Genomic DNA, 22,568 nt, shown 5'->3' with positions numbered 1-22,568 from the left:
AACCTGTCATCAACACATGCCCTGTGAGGTGGTTACTGTAATTTTGTTTGCTTTTTAAAAGGATTTATTTATTTGAGGGGGGAAGGGGCAGAGGAAGAGAAGCAGACTCCTCACTAAGCATGGAGCCCACCATGGAGCTCCATCCCATGACCCTGAGATCCTGACCTGAGCCCAAACCCAGAGTCAGACACTTAACCCTCTGAGCCACCCAGTCACCCCTAGGATAATTCTGGTATCACTTTCCAGAGTTTACTTAGACTCTTTGGGGTAAGGAAAATGACCTTAAAAAATTATGCACAGACTTTCTGTGATTCTGGGAATCTGTTTTTCATGTGGGTCAAGCAAAACTCCATGAGAAATACCAAACACAAGGTAGGCAAGGGGGCCTTTCCCAAGTGGCAGCAGTAACGTCACCAGCGAAGTCTGGAACACTTTGAAAGAGTCCCCCAGAGTCTTCCAACATGAATATGGGAATTCTTCCGGGAGGGCAAGACCTAACGTCAGCTCCAAGACTGCCCACGGAGAGGTGATCATGTGAGGGACTGTATCAGAACATGAAAAGAACTCCTGAAATGCAACCGAATGGCCACGCTCCTGTCTCAGGAGTCACCACTTCACCCCCAGCTACCGCAGGGCGCCAAGTGAGGGTATCAGAATGCACCCCGCCCCTTTATCGCCCCCCCACCCCCCCAGTTTCCTGCCCTGGGGACCCTCCTGTGCTCCCTTGGGGCAGGTCTCTAAGCACACACCTGCACATGTATCAGCCTTGGTTAAAAACCCATGCTGTTGTAATAACTATCTCCGCAGCCTTGTGTCTGCCCAGTGGATTGCATATTTTCCGACAATGGGCACCAGGTCTTTTTTTTTTTTTTTTTAATTTTATTTATTTATTTGAGAGAGAGAGTGAAAGATAGCATAAGAGGGGGAAAGTCAGAGGGAGAAGCAGACTCCCTGCGGAGCCAGGAGCCTGATACGGGACTCGATCATGGGGTTCTGGGATCATGACCCGAGCTGAAAGCAGCCGCCCAACCAATTGGGCCACCCAGGTACTCTGGGCACCAGGTCTTAAGTTGTCACATTTTCTCTGGCCTCAACATGGTTTCTGGACATGGTTTCTAGCACATTCTAGAAGCTGATTAAATGTTGAATTGAATCTCTATCTGAGCTACAGAGACAGATACCTCCTTTGTTGTTAACATAGAGAAACTGGGCTTCCCCCTACCCCATGTCCCAAAAAGAATTAATACACCTCGAAGGGAGAAAAATAGGGGTCTGCTGTCAGAAACAACAAATGCCTTAGGTGGGGGCACACCCAATAATAACGCTTTTGCTTCTACCTTTCCAGATGCAGGCTAACTTCAAGGAAACAGCTCGCAGCAGATCTATAACAAGGTAATCTTTAGATTTTTTTTTTTTTTGCCCCAACCCTAAGCTGTGGCCCTTGAATAATCTTGGTTTCCGGAGAGCAGACTACTGTAATGGTAATCCAGGAAGTAAATTGCCCTTTGAAAAGCAAGGAAGAAACCAATAGACTAAGTATTTATTTATATTTAATGCTCCAGGGCTTCTGTTTTCTGCTTTGAAGAGTTCCTGGCAAACGCTTCTTAAAGTCATTAATCCTAGGGGCAAATCTAAATGTCCTGTAGGCTGCTCCTGGCCCCTGGAGCCTGGCACACTGTGTTTATAACCTGGGGGCTTTCCAGAAAGACAGGCTCGGGGGAAGGAGGAGCTGGTGGCAGTGAAAGAGAGAATGTGGGGAGGGGGATGCAATTTGGAATCTGTGCTGGAAACTTTGGCCAGAAATGAATTCTCCAGAATTGATTGATTTGGGCTTTTCAAAGAGGGGATGACCCACCCACACTCTTCTACCCTAAAGTCAGACAGGAACCCATGGACTCCTGTCTTCCTCCAGCTCCTGTCTGGGGACCCCTGTTGAGTGATGTCCGCTGTAGCCAACCTCATAGTGATAGGCTCCAAAATATTTTATTTATTTATTAGAGAGAGTGAGAGAGAGAGAGCACAAGCAAGGTGAGGGGCAGAGAGAGAAGCAGACTTCCCCGCTGAGCAGGGAGTCTGACATGGGGCTTGATTCTAGGAGCATGACTCGGGGCTTGATCCTAGGGTCCTGGGATCAAGACCTGAGCCGAAGGCTAACGCATCACTAACTAAGCCACCCAGCTGCACCAGCACCTACATTTTTTCTTGTAATGCATAATAGAAAAATTAGAAATGTCAAATATGCAAAAAGAAAAGAAATCCTATAAGATTTTCGCTAAGATAGTCATGCTTCCCATATTGTTTTTATTTATACACACACACAAATAAGAGCTTTATTCTATACATACTCTTATGTAGCCAGTGTCCCCTCATATTAATAATATTTTATTATAGATCAGTAATTGCATGAGCATCGTTTTCAGTGGCTGCTCGGCATATCATTGTATGACGTCGTAAATGCACTTAACCAGTCTCCCTACGTGGTGATTTAACAGCTTCATTTATTTGCTAGGGTTGCTGTAACAAAATGCCACAGACTGGGTAGCTTAAACAACAGGAATTTATTTCTTCGTAATTCTGGAGGCTAGAAGTCCGGAGATGACGCTATCTGCAGGACTGGTTCTCCTGAGACCTCTCTCCCTGGCTTGCAAATGGCCGCTTTCTCCCCGTGTCTTCACATGGTCTTCCCTCCGGACCTGTGTGTGTCCAAATGTACTCCTCTTGTACGGACACTGGCCATACTGGATTAGGGCCCTCCCTAATGACCTCATTTTAACTTCTTTAAAGACCTTGTCTCCAAAGACAGTCACATTCTGAGGTTCTGGGCGTTCAGACTTCAATATGAATTTTGAGGGACACGATTCAGCTCATAACAGCAGCTAATATTTTTAGAAAGCTTACTATGAGCCTCCACATACGTCATCTCATTTCATCCCTCAACAACTCTAACATATAGACGTATATATTCATGTATATATTCCCGCACACATTTTTGTGTGAACACCTTTTCATTAATCTTGGGTATACACCTAGAAGTGTATATGCCCTTTTCCCCTCCCTTATTCCTTCCTCCCTCCCTTTTTTTTTTCTTTCTTTCTCTTTCTCCTTTTTTTTTTTTTTTCCTCTTTCTCCCTTTTTGGTATAGCCATTTGAATAGGCATGCCGTGGTATCTCATCTTGGTTAACTTGGTTTAACTTGCCATCTCCCTAGTGACTACTGATGTTGAACATATTTTAATACATTTAATATTTAATGTATTTAATGTATTTGTTTGTCATATATTTTCTTTGGTGAAGTGTAGCTTCCCATATTTTGCCCATTTTAAAATCAGGTTATTTGTTTTTTCTTTTTTTCTTTTTTTTAGATTTTTATTTATTTATTTGACAGACAAGGATTACAAGCTGGCAGAGAGAGAGAGGAGAGAGGAGGAAGCAGGCTCCCCGCTGAGCAGAGAGCCTGATGCGGGGCTCCATCCCAGCACCCTGGGATCATGACCTGAACCGAAGGCAGAGGCTTTAACCCACTGAGCCACCCAGGTGCCCCTGGGTTATTTGTTTTCTTATTATTGAGTTGTGAGATTCTTTTATCAGCTATGTCTTTTGCAAATATTTTCTCCCAGTCTGTGACTTATCTTTTGATTTTCTTAATCACATCTTTGGAAGAAAACTCCTTTTAAATTTTGGCAAGGTTCAGCTGATGAACTTAAAAAAAGAAAAATGGCAACCGTTTGTTGTATCCTACCTAAGAAATTTTTGCCTAACCCGCAGTCACAAAGATTTTCTTCTGTGTTTTCTTTTAGAAAGTTTATAGTTTGAGGTTTATGATTCTTTTCAAGTTAATTTTTGAATATGACACAAGAGTGTGTTGATATAAGTTGAGGTGAATTTTTTGGTTATGGATATTCAATTGTGTCAGCCTGTTTGTTGAAACATGAAGGTGTCTTATGATGCCTGATACTTAATAATTCAGTAAAGAATGTGAATTATTTCTACTGGAGACCAGAGGGGACGGGGTCTGGAGGTGGCTGGTGAATGGCTATTGTTCCATAGAAGTCAGCCTGAGGCACAACACACCCCACCCCCCTCCTCCCCGCCATTCCTCTTGCTAGAGGATGTTACCTGGAGGATGTGGAGAGGGAGGACTCCCACACGGAGCACCTTTCAGGGGCTCATTAAGAAATGGCACCTGAGAGCAACTGTGTTTGGGGTTTGGGGCCGGCCAGTATGAAATCCAGTGCCGGCATCATGATGGAGGATCAGGACACTGGAGGCTCTTTTTCATGAAACACTCCTCTGTGGCACAGCGTGAGAAAGGTTTAGTGTGTCTAAGAGCCTCCCTCTGATGTGAAGGAACGCTCATCTGCAGGCATCCACTCATACCCCAAGGATGCACTTTCCGACTTGCTGGGGTCACATACAAGTGTGCTCCTTCATCATTCCATTGAAGACTCTGAGGCTCAAGGTCAGGCAGAGTGGGTCCGGCTGACCCCGTTTTTACCCCTGATGTCTTCAATACCCAGCTGCTTTCTTGGCCCCTCCATTCACATGGCTGTCAGCTCCTCAAATGTGTCGTGTCCTATTTGGAATCCCTTCTTCTTCCTCCTGCCCTTCACCTCCCCACTTCAAACTGCTTTTCATCTTGGCTCTCCTCTCTTGTTAGTGGTTTTCCGACCACCTGATCACCCAGACAGGACACCAGGGGAGCCTCTCGACGTGCGCTCCCCTTTACCTCCTGTACCAGAATCTATCACGAAGCTCCATCCCATCTACCTTCTGAGCACCCTCTAAATGTGGGCCTTCCCTTTTGTCCCCTCCTGCTGCTCCCTTGGTTGGGAAAGTCAACATCTACCATCTGCACCTGGAAATGTCCTTCCTGCTGGCCCATCTTCCCCTCAGTCTTCTTTAGCTAAACTATTGCCTGCACAGCTACAAAGTGATCCTTCCAGAATGCAGTCTTGCTAATGTCACTCGTCAGCTTAAAGCTCTTTTGTGGCTCCATGTTGCCTCCCCAATAAAGATCAGACTCTTCAGTCTGGCACCCTGGTCGCTGCTGTAGGCTTGAGCCACACGTCCCCTTGCCCCTTGTACCTTAGCCATAAAGAACTCTTATTGTGTGCCTGCTTCTTCTCCTAGATGACCGCAATCCTACTCTAACAGTTTGTTTACACACCTGTCCTCCTCACTCGACTGCGAAGTGCTTGAGGGCAGGGACTCTACTTCACTTACAGCATATTGCACAGGGCCTGGCACAGAGTCATTACAGTCATTCATTTGATAAACATTTGTTTAAGGTCCATCATTATATGTCGAATTTATAGCATGTATTAGAATGTCATCTTGTCCCTTTGCCAAAGTGTCTTAATAGTTTTAAATGGAAGACTTAGGAGTGCCCCATAATGAATACTGACCAGTTTGGAGTCCTTTTCTAAAGTGAAGGACGGTTGTAAATTCATATGCTGTCATCTGAAACTCTCTGGTGAGCATAAGCCTGTTTCATGCTCAGTTGTCCGTTTTGTGTTCTGGAAAATGTGGTAGATCAAACGATAAGGCACTCTTCCAGGCTGCTTTGGGAGGAAGATGAAGAGATAGATGGTGAGAGAAAAGCCTGTCCCCAACAAGATTCATTATTTTGCCACCGCCTCCCCACCCCATCCAGGTGGCTTCTCCTGAGTACCCCATGTCAGTTAATGACATCATAGGACCGCCAGTCTTCTCTCTGACTTTCCCCTCATAGACCCTCATTCCAGCCTCTCTGACTTTGCTGAGTTTTCTGAAGACACCTCAGACCCTATCATACCCTCCTGCTTTTGCGCATACCAAGCCTATGGTCCGCAAGGTACTTCTGTGTACCCTTGACTTGGTGAGTTCTGCATGCACCTTTGTTGTGTGTGTACATGTGTTTCTGCATGTGTGGGTTTATGCACATATGTGTGCATTTTTGCATTATGTGCATATGTGTGTATTTGTATACATTTGTGTATCTCCGTGATGTATTTATGGACATATATATGCGTGTGTGTCTGCATGTTTTGCCGGTGCATATATATATGTTTATGTGTGTGTATGCTACTATCTTCCCAATGTTCAAATGTCTCCTCATTCATGGTATTTCTCCACCTCCTCCAGGGAGAATCGGTTCCTTATTACTGAACCTTTTTTTTTTTAACTGGACCTTTTTAATAGGTTAACATTGTTGGGATTATCTGTCCCCGTGTTCCTTCACATAAACTGTGGGTCCCCAAAGTGCAGTGACTGTGTTTTCTTTTTCTTGAGGGGTGCCCCAACCCCAGCACAGTGCTTGGCACAAATATCCCTGAATCAATATGTGAATGTTAAGGCCACTCCATCCATCCATCCATTCATTCGTCCACCCAATCAGCCATACAGATCTGGTATCTCTTTTTTTCCTAATCCACTTTCTGCCCAGTACAAGGACTTCACAGACCAAAATCATTCCTGGTTGTGCCAAACCGAAAGTTGAAGCCCATCCCTTACTTGTCCCGGGGGGCCCACATTCCTTCCTAACATCTCCTCAGGTGTCTTCCTTCCCCTTCTTTCTGTGTTTCCAATACCCCTCCCTTTTTATTCAAATTTCACTGTATAAGAATCTGGTACGCTTTGAGGGGTGGTCTTTTGGACACGGATCCTCAAAACCTTCAGAGATGAGCTTCCCCATGGTGTCCAAGGCTGTGGATTCCATGTTGAGAACAAATCTCATGAGTGCATCTTTTTTCCAGCAACATCATCTCTTTCTCAAAAATGAATAGCCAATCATTAGAAGAGGAGGAAAGCCTGAATAGGAAAGAAATCTGGGGGTAAAATGAGGCTAATTTGAGAACCAGGAGAAAAGGAGATCTTGAGACCAAAAGTAGTGGGGAGCGAGTGCGGCAGTCCTTCTGCCGCTCAGAGGACGCCAGGGGCCCAGGTTTCAGGAGCTCTCCAGTGCTGGTCCCACTCCTGCTCCTCGTCACCCATTCCTATCTCTCCCAACTGTGTGTTCAACCCCCCCCACCCCATCTCTCCAGACGGAGTCAGTGGGCCAGCCTCCTCCCCCTGCTGCTGTCTTGTAAGTCCTGTTCATCACCATTCTATCACCATTCTGGATTTACTGCTTTAAAATATCTCTAAGATTGGCCCTTTCTCTCCCTCTGCCCCGCCCCCTCACTGCACATCCCCTGCAAGCGGATCTGCCTGTGGCCAGCTCTTGTCCTCCAAATACGCCTCTGCGATGGCGCCCTTCTGCTCTTCAGGAACCCTTAGCGGGCAGCCATCCTGCTTCCTCTCCCTGAGAGAAACCGCTGGTGGTGTGGGAGGCCGTCTCCAGTCTCTCGCAGCCTCCCCATCGCTGCTCCCAGCACTGCCCGAGACCCCGTTCTCCTCTCCGCACTTGCGCGACCTGCGCTCACCGCCGGCGCCTCCAGCCTGCTCGTCTTGCACCTTGGACGTGCTTGTCACTGCGGCAGCACATCACCATGCAGTTGCTGGTGACCAGGTTATCCTTTTCAACCAAAAGCCTCGGCAAAATTTGTAGAGCTGCGCGACCTGGAACATAAATTGCAAAGACCGAACTGGAACAAAGTTGAGGCAAATTTCTAAGTGTAGGGAGAGCCCTGGAGCATAGGGTGGTGTGGACTGATCTCATGGGTGTTGGTTTTGTCTGGCAACCTGTCCCGGAGGCTGCTGGAGTGGGGGCGAATCTTCTACTTTGGCTTCCTTAAGGCCAGGCTCAGGGTGACGCTCACTAAACACACATTAATTGATTTATTGACTTATTCATTCCCTCTTGGACAAACATTTATTTACTGCCCACAAAGAACTCCCAAGTTGAATTTTACTTCTCTGCCCAAAGGACACTGAAATTCACTGACAGGCACCGGGCGCCTCGAAGAGGCCTCTGGCACAGGAGAGCAGCCTGGGAACAGGTTTCTCTGCCTTCCCCTCACCTTGAGGAGTAGCCAAGCTCAGCACGTTGGGAACGTGTATGGAAAGCACACTTGCTGCACGCTATTTGTACAGTGGTAACCTTCCCAAAGCACGTGTCTGTTGTGAGAACTCGACCCGAAAGAGTCAACACCAGGCTTCTGGCTGATTCTGCAAGAGCACTGGGGCTGTGGAGGCCCTTAATGCAGATCCAGAACTTCCTGACCTCAGTTTAGCAATAGCACAGCACAGCACAGCACAGAATCCTGGCTTGCACTCTCCCTCTCACGGGCCACAGCCAGGGCCTAGAGCTGACTGGAGGGGCCTTCTTGAGCAGGGAAGCTCATCAGCCCATTTCTAGAAGTGGCTCCCTCCAGCTGCTGCGTTGGGTCTGGTTCTAGCCTCCCTATCTGGTGGTAGCTCCCTAGGACTCAAGCCAGAAGCCACATCTGAGTGGACAAGTGGACAAGGGGATTCTGAGGGCTACTGGGTGGCTACCCAGGGTAATGGACCGGTGGGAATCTTTATTGGCCACAGAAATGTAAATGTATCTTTGGTCAGGTTTAAAAGCCTAGTCAATGATTGCATATTTTTATTATTTACCTGGTAAAAAATCCCTAAAAAGAGAGAGAGAGAGAGGTTTGATGTTTCCCCTGAACTTTAGGCTCTGTTCAGTGTTTTTCTGGCCGTGTGGTACCTCTGAAATGCCTGGCTTCTGGGCTGGGCTCAGAGCAGGGAAATCAGTTGAGAGACTTAAACCACATAGACCTTGGCCCTTTGAGGGTCTGCTAGAGCAGAAAGTTTGGAGCCAGAGGGAGGTAGCAGCCCAACAAGGTAATTCTCCCAGCCTCCAGATGACAAAGGTTGCATTTACACCTGCCTGGGAGGTTTAATCATCTACCATTTCCAAACACAGCAGGCTAACAACCGGCTGGGCTGAAAATCATAAATTTAAAAAAAAAAAATTACTAAGAAGAGACAGTACAAGGGGGAAGGAAGGAAGTCGGGGGTTAGTGTTTCTGTTCCAGAGGACCCAGGGTGGGGGGTTTTGGGGGAGGGGCTGCTGGTGGGGACCCTTGGTGGGGGGGATGTGAGTGGGAAGCCTTGGAAGGGGGTCCTGGGTATCTGGGTAGGGCCTTTGGTGAGGAGGCCCTTGGTGGGGAGCCGTGAGTGAGGGCCTCTGAGTAGGAGGCCTGATGGGGACCCTGGCTGAGGGCTTTGTGTGGGGGTCCAGGGCAAGAGGCTGAGTCAGGGTTCCCAGACAAGCAGGAGCAGTCTAGTTGCTATGAGCCCCATGAGAAAATGACCACCTGTGACATGGTCACCTGTAATGATGACTGTGAGGAAAGAAGTCTAAGAATCTTCCCTTGGGGGTTGCCATTGGTGCTTATATGTTCCTGCCTTCTTGTTAGGGGAGACCAGGCTGTCTCTTTGTCACCAGCCCAGACAGCCTGGCATAGGGTTGCACATACTCCCCCTAAACTCCCACCTTCCTGTGCCAGCCTGCCTGGGTTCAGATCTCATGTGTGGCTTTGGGCAAGTAACCTGCGTCCTGTAAGCCTCCATTGCCCCACCTATAAAATGTGGATGGTAACAGTCCTGACCTCATAGGATATTTTCGGGGTTAAATGGGGCAATATGTTGTTGTTGTTACTTCTTGGAAAAATGCCACTTGGGGGACCAATGGCCAGCTTTGGCCATAGGTTGTTGGTGTCTGAGCTCAATGTGTATGAGCCAGATGATGATGAATTTATAGGTGGGAGAGACTCGGAGGTCCCGTGGTCCACAGGTTATGCGTTATATGTTAATCTTTCACACATTGCTTTGAGCACACCAAGACAAAAAGCCATAGAGTCTCACTGATGAATAGGATCTTCATCATAAAGTTTTTACTGCAGAAGAGAAATCAATCTTTTAGGTAATTAGCAATAAGGATTATCGAATGCCTGCCATATACACAACACTCTGGACAGAGTGGGGGACGTGGCAGAGTTGGATCCAGGCCCTCCTCCCTCAATAAATTTACCATCTTGATAGGGGACAAGACATACATGGAAACAGATAACTAACAGCTCAGAAAACATATGTCAAATACCAAATGAGTTGCATTGTAGTGCAAATGTATTTGTGTCTTCTACTTTCTCTATGAAGATGGAATGCATATCTGTCTCACTCACCGTGATATCCCCTCTGCCCTCATGTACACCACAGCTCAGCTTTCCTGAACATTTACTGTGTCCCAGGCAACGTTCTGAGCCTTTTTTGGTGTTGACTCCTTTAAGCTTATAATATAGGCTAAAATAAGATGAAGAAAGTGAGGCACAGAGAAATTTTAAAACTTGCTCAAATTTACCCAAGTCTGCTCATTGCCTATACACAATGTCAGGCACACACCGTGCCTAGTGGTGTGCCTGGCACAGATGGTGGAGCCATGCGTCCACAGGACCCCACCAGTGTTCCAGAGACGGTGCTGGGCACCTTCATGGACTGCCTTGCCTGCCTCACTTCATCTTCACAAAACTCCATTGAGGAGAGTAATGTGACTTCATTTTTTTTTTTTTTTAAGATTTTATTTATTTATTGCGAAAGCATGAGCAGGGTGAGAGACAGAGGGAGAAGCAGATTCCCTGCTGAGTAGGGAGCCGGATGCAGGGTTCGATTTCAGGACTCCAGGATCATAACCTGAGCTGAAGGTAGACGCTTAATTGACAGAGCCACCCAGACACACCTTGCGATTTCACGTTAAAGAGGAAGGCGCTCAAACAGGGCAGGGACACATGCAAGTTACTGGCTGACAAAGGGTGCTGGCCAAATGTATTCCTATACCAAGGGACTGACCTGGACTTGAACAAATGTTTGGAGTTTAGAGGACTGGAGTGGTGAAGGACATTTTCTCCAAGATGGAGTGTGTCTCTTGGATTCTGAAGACGGAACCAGATTCAGATAAGCAGAGAATGTGAGAGAGAGCTGGAAGTGGGGCAGGAAAGGATACACAGAAGTCCTGTGGGCTTATTACCAGCATGCTGGCTGGAGTGACTAACATGTGCAAGCAGGAAGTGGCAGGGGCAGGGAGAAAGTAGATCAGGGGCAGATCAGAAAAGGCCTTGAGTACTAAGCAAAGGAGGGGAGAATCTGAAGGAACAAACTTCACAGAAATGAGCTGGGCATGTCTTAATGTTTCTGGATCTCTAGCTGGGGCCAAATGTTTAATAAGACTGGCTTGGCCTTTAATTTCTTCAAGCTATAGTTATACTGAATTACATAACATGTTTAATCAAGGCCACTGGAAAATTACACAAAGCGTTTGCTTCATATGGCATGGGAAAATTTAAAAGCCTTGCAGAAAAATGCCAGTGTCCCTGCCTTCCTCCCTCTCTTCTCTCTGCACTTTTGAGTTAGTGGACGCTATAAAGTTGTACTGCCTTATCACTGAGGAAATCGAGCCGACAATGAGTCCAAGGTGTGGACTTGCAAGGTAACAATCGAGCTTCATGCTGCTAGAAACTGTTCATTTCAGTTCCAGGGGCCCTGGGGTTCCAGACTCGGTTCTAGGGAGTTTCACCATAAGTGTCTTTGCTGCAGCATTTTGGTTCCAGACTCGGTTCTAGGGAGTTTCACCATAAGTGTCTTTGCTGCAGCATTTTTGACGTAAACATTTTTTGCCAAATAACTAATTCCCATAACGCATTTTTGCCATACAAGAAGAAAAAAATAACTGTTTAATAGTTAGGTTTGACCGCTTGTTGGTTTCATCAGCCAGTTGACAATTTGGCTTCATTTCTCTGTTGACACAATACTCCCATTTTTCTGTAAACCTTAGCCATCATAATGATGAATATGGTGACAGAGTTTTGAACGCACATTCCCCACAGAATTTTGGAGCATTCACCAATGAGCATGTGACAATATGCCAAGAACAAACAACAGAGTTAGAAGGCTTTTACAACGCCGTCCAAAGGTCAGTTACAAATATACATCTTAATACTGGAAACTGATACTTTTCTTAATGAGGGAAGACATTTTAGTGAAAAAAAAATGCGATGCCAAACAAAGAGACGAATCAGCAAGAAAAACAATGTGTAATACTACGAACGAAAGACATTGAAGACAAATGCTTGTGTACAATCCACAAAATACAATTGGATATTTGAGTGGTATTGCCATGAAACTACACACATTTTAAATGTGCTCAAATATTTTGTATTTTGCAAGAAAGTCTTTTTAATTTTGTTATTCATGTTTCATCATGTCCTTTTTAATGAATGTCTCTCTTTTATTTTTCATGATTTTATCTTTTATGGCAAAACTGCCTTTTGGCTAGTTAGTTACATGACAAAAATGTTTGCTGCAGAAATACTCGTGGCAAAGATGTTCACAACAAAGATCATGTATGTATCCGGGATCCAGAGCCGTCCACTAGGTTGAGCTTCCAACTGTGGGTGTGAGCCTTGCCACAGCTCCTTGCCAATATGTTTGTTTTTCCACCCATGGTCCAGAGGATCCTAACGGTTCTGCTCCCTCTGCTCACACAAGTACGGTGATGAATAAGGCAGTGTTTGCTGAGGCCAGTGGGAACCTGGACATCACACAAGCACCTTAGTTATGACTCCTGGTAGAACCCAGATAGTGGTGGTGTTTCTCTATTTGCTCTGTTATAAAGCAGCATCTCATTCCACACCTGCGCCCTTCTCTGTATGACAGTGAGGCCAGGATATTGGGGATGGAGGTGGGTGGATATTGGGTCACATGGTAGGTGTTATGGAGGAAATAAAGCCCCCAGGATTGTGTCTTGCTTTGTGTTGGTATTTCTTATTTTGTTGGCTGTGTTTTCTGGACATTTGGAAAGTTAAAACAATGTATGTAACTTGGGGATCTCACAGGTTCTTATGGAAAGTATACAAATGTTGCTGTCATTAAAAGTTGGAAGGTGAAGACACTGGTATTCATCTCGTCATTTGGTATTTAATGCTTTGTATTTCTTTTTCATTCTTTTTGGGAAAAGATATTTTTTAAAGGAGAAAAGACAAAAGTTGCTCCTTAAACTACACAAAAATATGTATTAAAGGTTCTCTGTAGCTGTTGTAGGATATTCTCTTATTTGTTTGGAGGCTCAGAAGAGTAATATCTGCATACACGGTATTAATCGTGGGTCCTGTGGGACTTAGAAAGGAGGGGCTGACTCCTCTGAAAATCCTCCACGTATTTTCCAAATGCAGACTTGAAAACCTTTGCTTGAGCAAGCCAGCCTTCTTGTTTTCCTGTCCTCTATCAAGATTCAAACTAAGTTGGCCGCCCACTGATATGGATCTGTAAATAGGCTAAATCCTCCCTTTGAACACACGGGTCCCTAACTTGCTATCTTATGAAAATGTTTGGGGGATGACAACATCACAGGGCTCAGCAGAGACTAGTGTGTCTGCCCTTTGCTAAGGAGACCTGGAAGACTGTGGGTCTCTTGGCGAGGGAAGGGGATGCTGGGGAACTATAGACCACAAAATATGCCTGAACAGAATCTAGGCTCCCTGACGCCTTCCTATCACTGCCTGCATGTGTTGTTTGTGTTGTACGTGGTATGTGTTGTGTGGTGTGTATGGTGTGTGATGTATGGGGTACGTGTCTGTGTGTGTGTTATGTGTGTGGTATACACGTGTGTTATATGTATCATATCTGTGTTGTGTGTGTGTGGTGTGGTATGTGTCCCTTTGTGTGTGGCATGTGTGCTCTACATGCGGTATGTGTGGTGTATGTGTTGTGTATGGGGCGTGGGTTGTGTGTATGCTATGTGTGTATGGTATGTGTGCTGCATATGTGTGTGGTGTGGTATGTGTCCCTTTGTGTGTGGCATGTGTGTTGTATATGTGGCATGTGCGTTGCATGTGTGGTGTGTATGTTGTGTGGTGTATGTGTAGTGTATGTGTTATATGTGTGGTATGTGTGTTGTATGTGGGGTGAGTGTGTTGTATGTGTGGTGTGTGTATGTGTGGTATGTGTGGTGTGTGTGTGTTGTATGTGTGGTGTGTGTGTTGCATGTGGGGTGTGTGTGTTGTATGTGTGGTATGTGTGTTGTATGCCTGGTATGTGTGTTGTATGTAGGGGGCTGTTGTATGTGGGGGGGGTGTGTGTTGGTAGTAGAGGATGCTATTTCTGCAGAGATTTATATTTCTAGTCAGCTTTGTGCCTTGTGGTGGAAAGAAGTGTGGAGAACAGAGTTTTTAAATGTTTTTTTAATTGTATTTATTTATTAGAGAGAAGAGGGAGAAACAGACATGCCACCGAGCAGGGAGTCTAGTTCTTAAATTTTTTTTAAATGGAACTCTAATCTGATATCTAACACTATATTAGTTTCAGGAACACAGCATAATCATTTGCTACTGTATATATGGTAAAATGATCATTGCGGTAAGTCTAGTTAACATCCATCACCACTCATAGTTAAAAAATTCTCTTTTCTTGTGATGGGAACTTTGAAGATCTACTCTCTTAGCAACCATCAAATATAAAACACAGCATTGTTAACTGCAGTCACAGTGTTGCTCATTACATTCTTATGACTTATTTTTTCACATTATTTTTAACTGCCACATTACTAAAGCCCAATTTTTCATTCTGCTCTCTTCACATACCTTTCAGTGTTCCCTATTTTCTTGTTTCTCTATTTCACTGTGTTCTTTAAATAAATCCTTTCTGCTCCTACCTCTTTTAACTTTTTTCCCACTATCCCTTTTTCTCTCTTCCCTAATTTTTATTTTTCTCTATTTCTCCTAATTCTACTAAACTTCTTCCCCTCCTCCTATTTCTCTTTTACTCTTCTCCCTGGGAACTGATGTTCCCAGAACTTGAACTTGACCCAGAGCACAGCCAGAAGCATGGGTTGTACTCTATATCATGTTTCTTTAAAATAAAGCCTGCCAGCATGACAGCCTTGCGGGGTTGGCTATGGTGCATGTGCCCAAGCCTCTGCTTTTGTTCTGAATGCCGAATTCATGTTGTGATTTTAATCACCGCTCATCAAACCGAAGTGGCCATCTTTCGATTTGTTGGTGAGTCGCTAGGACCAAAAGCACAAGAGTGTGACAAGGAGTTGGGGAGGAGGTTGAGCTGGAGAAATAAGCAAACAGTTGTCTTCCTTCTACAGTGTGGGCTGACCTGCATTCTGTTGACCTGCTGGGTACAAAAGGGATCCCCAGAGTTTCTAAATTTGAAATAAAGCTTTAGAAATAATTTGCAAAAGATATCACAGCTGCAGAAAACTGATAAAGTAGCCGGGTGGGGGGTAAGGGAGTCTGGAGAAAAGAGAAGACTGACCGAAGTTAGGAACCATCTGAACGTTTTTTCTCTGTGCAACCTTGAGCACCTCTGAACCCCGCACTGGTCGTTATTTCCTGTCTGCCTTCACGTCGTGTCTGTGTCCCAGCAGCACCGGGCTTCTGCACAGTGGTTAAGGTTCTAGGGCGAGGCGAGGTTTGAATTCCAGCAAAACGACCTCTCTCAGCCTGTGACCTCAATGGAAAGTAGGGACAATAGGACCTGTTGTTAAACTAGATGATCCAAGGGAAACGCTTGGCACTGTGTCTGACACTAATAAGTGCTCAGCTTGTTATTACCCATCATCGAGGAAGTCTTGGGTCTCAAAAGGAATTAATGGAGAGCTACACATGTATGTTGTCCTCGCTCCTACAGGGAGAGTGAGAGAAACTGAAACCACACGGGCTCGCCTGCTCCTGGGGACTGAGCCAGGAGCCAGGAGCCATTTTGAAGGAAGGTGAGACAGTCCTTCCCTGTGATACCAGTTGTCTACTACCATGGAACAAATAAACTCAAATGGGCTAAACAACCATCTTTGTTCACCCATGACTCTGCGGATCAGGAATTTGGGTCGAACTCAGCAGGGCAGTTCTGCTGGTCTTGCCTGGGTCTGCCGGTGGGTCGGCTGGGATGAGGGGGCCTCGAACATCTTCACCCATGTGTATGGTGGTTGGTGGGGCTCTTTGTGGGCTCTCTCATCCCCTGGGAGGCTGTCCTGGCCTCCTCACAAGGTGGCAGTGTTCCAAGAAGGCAAGAGCAGAAGCCGCAAAGCCTCTTGGAAGCCTAGACTTGACTGTTGCCCTTCTACAAGCTGCCTTTGCAGGTTCAGAATGGGGTAACCCCCCTGCACCACAGCCAAGTCCGGCTGCCAGGGGTTGTGCGTACAGGGATGTGAGAAATGCTTGTGTTCATTTTTGCAAATAATCTACCAAAGTCCACCTCTGGCCATAATTCATCACATCCCTTCTCCATAAAAAACACTTGTCCCCCCAAAGGCTCATCCCATTGGCTTGAAGTCTGAGATGTAGGCATTAAAGATAGGGCCAGATCTGGACGAGGCCCCTCTGGTGTGTCATACAAAGTGCCACTGTGTATAATTTGAGGGTAGAATGGTGCAGATTTCTGTAAACTAAAAATACAAGTTCCCTACACGGTTCTGCCCTCTAATGTACTATGGCGGGAGAGGCCGGACAGCCCTAGAGACATCCTCACTCAGAAAGGGGAAAACAGGCACAGCACAGTAGCAAGCGCATGACAATTCTGAGACCCAGCTGGACTCCCAAGTTTCAGGCCCCTCTACTGTAAGGGCAGGAATTTTCCCCATTAGGACCCAGTCTTACTCCCTGGGAGTAGTTGCCTAGTTCATTGTTCCTCCCGACTCTTGGCTCTCTCCCGTCTGGGCTCTTGGCTCTACTTTCTTAGATGTTGCTTCCTTTCCGGCAAGAATGGTCCAGGCTCTCAGCAGAGCAGCTTTCTCAGCTTGCTTCTTGCCTAGAAACTTGGGGAACCCAGACGACTCTGTCCCTTTTAGTCTGATAGAGTCTGCCTCCTCTAACAATGGTGTGGATTTCTGGAATAATCAGCCAGCAGTCTGCTCCAGTAGATAGACCCCTCTTTCCTTTGGACAGTGAGTCAAACGGCTGTAGGGAAATGCCTCTATGATTTGGAGTGTTCTTTATGTCTGCTGAGTTTTCTGAGGCATAATAGAAGGTATTTAAGCTACACCTTTGGTTTCATCTTTTCCTGAAGGCATTTCTGGGACTCTTTTCCCAAAGGGAGGGACTTGGTGAAAAATGATTTTATCTGGCAATCAGGCCCATAAACAGGCCTTCTGTATTCCCTCGAATTGCTGCTTGCTGACTGAATGAGTCCCTTTCCTGCCTCTGCCCTCCACCGGGTCCTAGAGCCAATGCCCACTAATTTTAGGTTATTTGTGGCAGCGCCTCCCTTCTGGTACCAACTTATGTCGCTGTTGTTTCTTGCTGCATTAACAAAACTCCCCCAAATGCGGCATTCAGTGATAACCAGCTATCTCCTCTCAGCTCTGTGGGCCAGTGGCGGAGGCTGGCCTGAGCGGCGCAGTTTTCTGTCAGCCTCACTTGGGGTCACTCAAATAACCGCGTCAGCTGGTGGGAGGCTGGGACTGGACCGTCTTCTGGTCTCTTCACATGCCTGGGCCCCTGGGCCTCTCTCTACATGGTCTCTTGTCCTCCATGAGGCCAGTCTGGGCTTCTTCCCACGGGCAGCATCATCAGAGGAGGGCAAGCGAGGGAACTTTAGGGCACCTCCTGGCCTAGGCCCAGAAGTCAGACAACGTCATTTCTGCTCCATTCTGTTGGTCAAAGCAAGTCACGAGGCTGGCCCAGATTCAAGGGGCAGGGACATACACTTCATGGCTCAATGGGAGGTTGACGAAGTCCTGTTACAAAGGAGTGTGTATGACAGGATGGGGGAAAAATCTCAGCCATTTTTGTAAGCCATCGACCATAATCACGGTGTTGAACATAAAGTTTCTGTCCCATCTGTCCATCTGTCCCCATCTGTCCCCTCCCAATTCTACATGTCACATAAAATATTATTCCTCCTATTTCTTTTTTAAAAAATATTTTATTTATTTATTAATTTGGCAGAGAGAGAGAGAGATCACAAGCAGTCAGAGAGGCAGGCAGAGAGAGATAGAGGAGGAAGCAGGCTCCCCGCCGAGCAGAGAGCCCAACGTGGGACTTGATCCCAGGACCCTGAAAACATGACCGGAGCCGAAGGCAGAGGCCCAACCCACTGAGCTACCCAGGCGCCCCCTTCTGCCTCATATTTCTTAATCTGTACACCATTATCTGAGCTTTCTCCACCTCACTTCCTTAGTCAATTCCCTCATAGGTTGCCTGGCTTAAAAGTACTCAGGCATCAACTTAAAGCCAAAAGTCCTCTGTGTCTCTTCCCATTCCACACCTTTCTCATGAAAAGCCAATAAAAAGGTGAGGCGTTGCTGTAGTAAATTCTCTCAGGAGCTCCTGTCTATTTTTCCTAAGAGTCGACACACACAAGTCACTGTTTAACTTCCTGGGTATTATATTTTACAGTCTTGATGTCTTAGTCATTTCCAGCATCCTGGGAATAAAGTTGGAAGTAGGTAAGAATTATTATCCCCTACATACTGCCATGTCTGTGGCTTAGTTAGAAATAAACCCAGCCATCCCGGCCTCCTCACTCTCTCCTATTCGAGTCAGAATGTGGATAAAATGTTGTATTCAGATGTTGCTTCCACACTTCATGGCTAGTCTGACAATTACAAAATTGCTCAGTCGACCAAATTGTTAGTGAACCTGGTTTACATCGTGAAGCTATTTTCTGAAGGCATCAGAATAAATTAGTCATGATGATTAAATCGATTTGTAAGAAAATCCTCTTTCCTAAGGATGAAATGATTTCAAACCTTTAGAAATCAGCTGGGAAGTTTGGGGCTTTATAAAGGAATAACAAAATAAGGAAAACGTCCCATGATACATCCTGCTGTTTTGCAATTTTCCACTTAGAAAAAAGAAAAAAAGAAGAAAAGAAATCCCTAGCTACTTTTTACCCAAAAAAGTCTGAATAACAAAGCTGAGTTTTTCTGTGCCCCCTGACTGTCCTTGCTCCACTGCTTTTTGTGATCCAAATGTCTGTTTACTTTCAGAAGAAACATTCAAAAGGAAACACTGAAGGGCACCTCTTTCAACATTGACCTTCACAAATGTTTTGGCTCATTCAATTCAGCTTCTCTTTTTAAGAACCGACTGGGCACCCACCCTGTAAGGGGCCACGGAGAAGGCAACCGGCTTGAGAACAACTAGGAAGTTGCCCTTGTGCGTCACTGAGACACACTCCCTCGCACAACTCTTGCTTCCCCGCAGGCGGGAGTCAGAGTCTCCCTTTTCCCATGCTGCTATACCGTGTGTCTGGGGAAGCCGGTGTGATGGTGAAAGCTTGGACTCAGGAGCCTAACTGCCTGGATTTGAACCTGTGATTATGACTTGCTGGCTGTGTTACTTTGGGCAAGTTGCCTAACCTTCCTGTGTCTCAGTTTCTCCATCTGTGGAATGGGAATAATAATAATCCCAACACCCCCCTCTTTGGGTAATTGTGATGTTTGGATGATTATAAGTGTGCTTATTGGCACTCAGAAATGGTAACCCCTCAGAAATTGTATACAACAAATTAAGAAAAAGAAGAGGTTTGTTTGTTTTGTTTTGAAGAGCGGAGTGTGAGAGGGACCAGGGGAAAGGGAGAGAGAGAAGCTCAAGCAGACTCCCCAGTGAGCAGGAAGCCCCACATGGAACTCGATCTCACAACCCCGAGATCATGACCTGAGCTGAAATCAAGAGTCTGATGCTTTAACCCACTGAGCCACCCAGGTGTCTCAATAGGAGACATCTTTTAAAGTTTCTGTGATGGAGCTGTGCATGCAAAGAGAGCATAATACATTAAAAAATCCAATCAATGTGAAGGTGTGCTGTGAAGAGGGGCTTTGTTTCCTAGCCAGTGTCCTTGCTAGGAAAAATTGTTTTCTGGGGTGTAAGATGAGACTGGGCACCACTGGGACACGCCCTCTCACAACAGCACACAGCTTTGCAAAGCAGGCAGCTTGCTTCCCTGCAGGCGCAAGTTAGCATCTCCCTTTTCCAGGCAGCTGGAAGGTCCCAGATGGAACTGGTTCCAGTCCAGGGACACATGGTGTTGGGGTGAAAGCCTGGACTCAGGAACCTGTATAATTCATATGTAATAGTAGGTAAAATACTTTACGGTCCTCTTTAAGGAAAGATCCCATGTTATTTCTTTTTCTCTTATGTTCCCACTTGCCCATGTCAATTTTCCCACTGGAGACAGTATCATTTAGTGTTTAAGGTCATGGGCTTTGAACTGAGATCTACTCTGTGAACTTTGAGCAGATCTCGGTTTCCTCATCTGTGAAATGGGCGTGGGGTTTAATGTGAGGGCTAGAAGAGACAAAGAAGTAAAGTACTTAACACTTGGCTCTAATAAAATTTATTATTATTATTGGAAATGTTTCCCCAAATCTCAGATCATATTATCCAGACAGAAGCTCTGTGAAAGCAGACACTTTATCTCGCTCTTCTTGTAGGCCCCTACAAAAGTCACTTATGGGGGCACCTGGGTGGCTCAGTGGGTTAAGCCGCTGCCTTCGGCTCAGGTCATGATCTCAGGGTCCTGGGATCGAGTCCCGCATCGGGCTCTCTGCTCGGCAGGGAGCCTGCTTCCCTCTCTCTCTCTCTCTGCCTGCCTCTCCATCTACTTGTGATTTCTCTCTGTCAAATAAATAAATAAAATCTTAAAAAAAAAAAAAGTCACTTATGATAATTAGCAAGTGTTGATAATATAATGATGATTGATGCTAGAAATTCTGGAATTTTTTGGAGGACCAGAGAAAGAACAAGAAGAATCCTGGCCTGGGATTCCAGAAGATCCGTTCTGAGGCCAAAAGGAAAACAGAGGTATGGAAGAAGATTGTGCTTTCCATATCCAAAAAATTCTTTGGTCAAGAGCCCCATTCTTGATCAAAGGGAGCTATTAATACCTGGTTTATGTTACTGTTGAAATAGCAGCTGTGTTATTATATTTAAACTTAGTTTTTTTCCAGGGGCACTTGGGTGGCTAAGTTGGTTAAGTGTCTGCCTTTGAGTCAGGCATGATCCTGCAGTCCTGGGATGGAGCCCTACATCGGGTTCCCTCCTCAGCAGGAAGTCTGCTTCTTCCTCTCCCAAATAAATAAATAAAACCTTTAAAAAAGTCCACAGAAAAACAACAACTTAGTTTTTTCCAGATCCCATTTTCTAGCTCTACATGAACGATAATTAATGTTAATAAACAGACTGTCTCACACACACACACAAAGTCCTAGTCTTGGCCTTGCCACTGAGACACTGGGAAAATCATCTGTTTTTTTCTAGGTCCTGGTTTCCTCATTGAAAACTGCAAGGATATCCTGAAGGTCTTCTTTACCTCTGAGATATTTGAGGAAGGTCCCAGATGGAACTGGTTCCAGCCAGGTCATCCACCACTCAATACTGGAAAGGAAACCAAACAGCCAAAATGAGGAATTTCCTTTCAACAAATATCTCGTAATTATGCTGATTGTTAAGCCACATAATCAGTCTTAAAGCAAATCCCATCTCAATGGAATTTATAAAAGGATTAGGAAATGGGGAAAAATGGAGGCATGTTAGCAAGCCCATTTGATTTAATTTAAGCCCACTTCCCCTTTGTCCTTTCCTAGTTTTTAACTGAGTAGGTTGGAGCACAAACAGGTTACTGGCTACCACGCCTGCATCTATTTTTCTCTTTTCCGGGCTGGGTAATAGTTGATCTACTTTTAGAGTGCCCATCCCCGCACTTCTGATACTGAAGGAAGAAGAATAAAGAATCTCTTTGGGGGCAGCCTGTTGATACAAGAAAAACCTAGGTTAGAAAAAGCCGCAAAGACTCCATTAACCTCCATCTGGAAAAGGGACGGACGCTGCTTTAACTCAACAGTTGTGCTGTGGGATTGGGATCGAAAGCAGTCTTCTGCTTTGCTCACATTTTATTTTTGTACATAACTTCACATTCTGAATAATCAGGCTGTGGATGAAATACTACTCCACCTGGTCAGCACCGAGACAAGCTCGAACACCTTATTGTCATTGCGGATAGTCGAGATTAGCTGTCAGTTTATCCAATGTCAGCTACATCCAAACCTCCTCCCTGAGATCTGGCCAAACTCTGGGCCACATTGTCCAGCATAAAAATAAAGCAGTTAAAAGAAACAATGTTCAGGGGCGTCTGGGTGGCTCAGTGGGTTAAAGCCTCTGCCTTCGCCTCAGGTCATGATCCCAGGGTCCTGAGATCAAGCCCCACACTGGGCTCTCTGCTTGGCGGGGAGCCTGCTTCCCTCTCTCTCTCTCTCTGCCTGCCTCTCTGCCTACTTGTGATTTCTCTGTCAAATAAATAAATAAAATCTAAAAAGAAAAAAAAGAAATGATGTCTAGCTTTTTTCTTTGACTTTTGGCTTTAACTTTGGACATGAGTTGATTTTAAAACGGCACTGACATCTGTGTGGTTCTTTGAGGGGTTTAAGCCGATCATGTGCACGAAATAAATGTTTCCTTGGAACAGTTTTCCGAGTGGGGCCTGTTCACAAACTTCCTTTTTGTTTTCCAGATAACTTATTTGTAAATGCTTTCCAATTTTCAAACTTCATTTTTTTTTAATTGAAGTATAGTGGACGTGCAATGTTACATTAATTTCAAGTTGCACCGAAGTGATTAAACAACTCTATTATAACCTTCTACTATGCTCACCGCGAGCATAGC

The 22,568-nt window shown here is 45.5% G+C and overlaps 1 long non-coding RNA gene across 2 annotated transcripts in view; it reads left to right on the top strand.

Moving 5' to 3' along the window:
- LOC131811342 (uncharacterized) overlaps positions 1-22,183 on the top strand; it is a 45,987-nt gene extending 23,804 nt beyond the window's left edge. For both annotated transcript variants that reach the window (XR_009345896.1, XR_009345895.1), the window contains exons 2-4: positions 1,346-1,392; positions 20,637-20,711; positions 21,168-22,183. This is a non-coding gene — a long non-coding RNA (uncharacterized LOC131811342). The remainder of the gene's footprint in view (positions 1-1,345; positions 1,393-20,636; positions 20,712-21,167) is intronic.
- Positions 22,184-22,568: the final 385 nt, after the last annotated feature.

This window comes from Mustela lutreola, chromosome 11 (genome assembly GCF_030435805.1).
Source record: "Mustela lutreola isolate mMusLut2 chromosome 11, mMusLut2.pri, whole genome shotgun sequence".
NCBI classification, from domain to species: domain Eukaryota; kingdom Metazoa; phylum Chordata; class Mammalia; order Carnivora; family Mustelidae; genus Mustela; species Mustela lutreola.
This window is presented reverse-complemented; position numbering and strand designations above follow the sequence as displayed.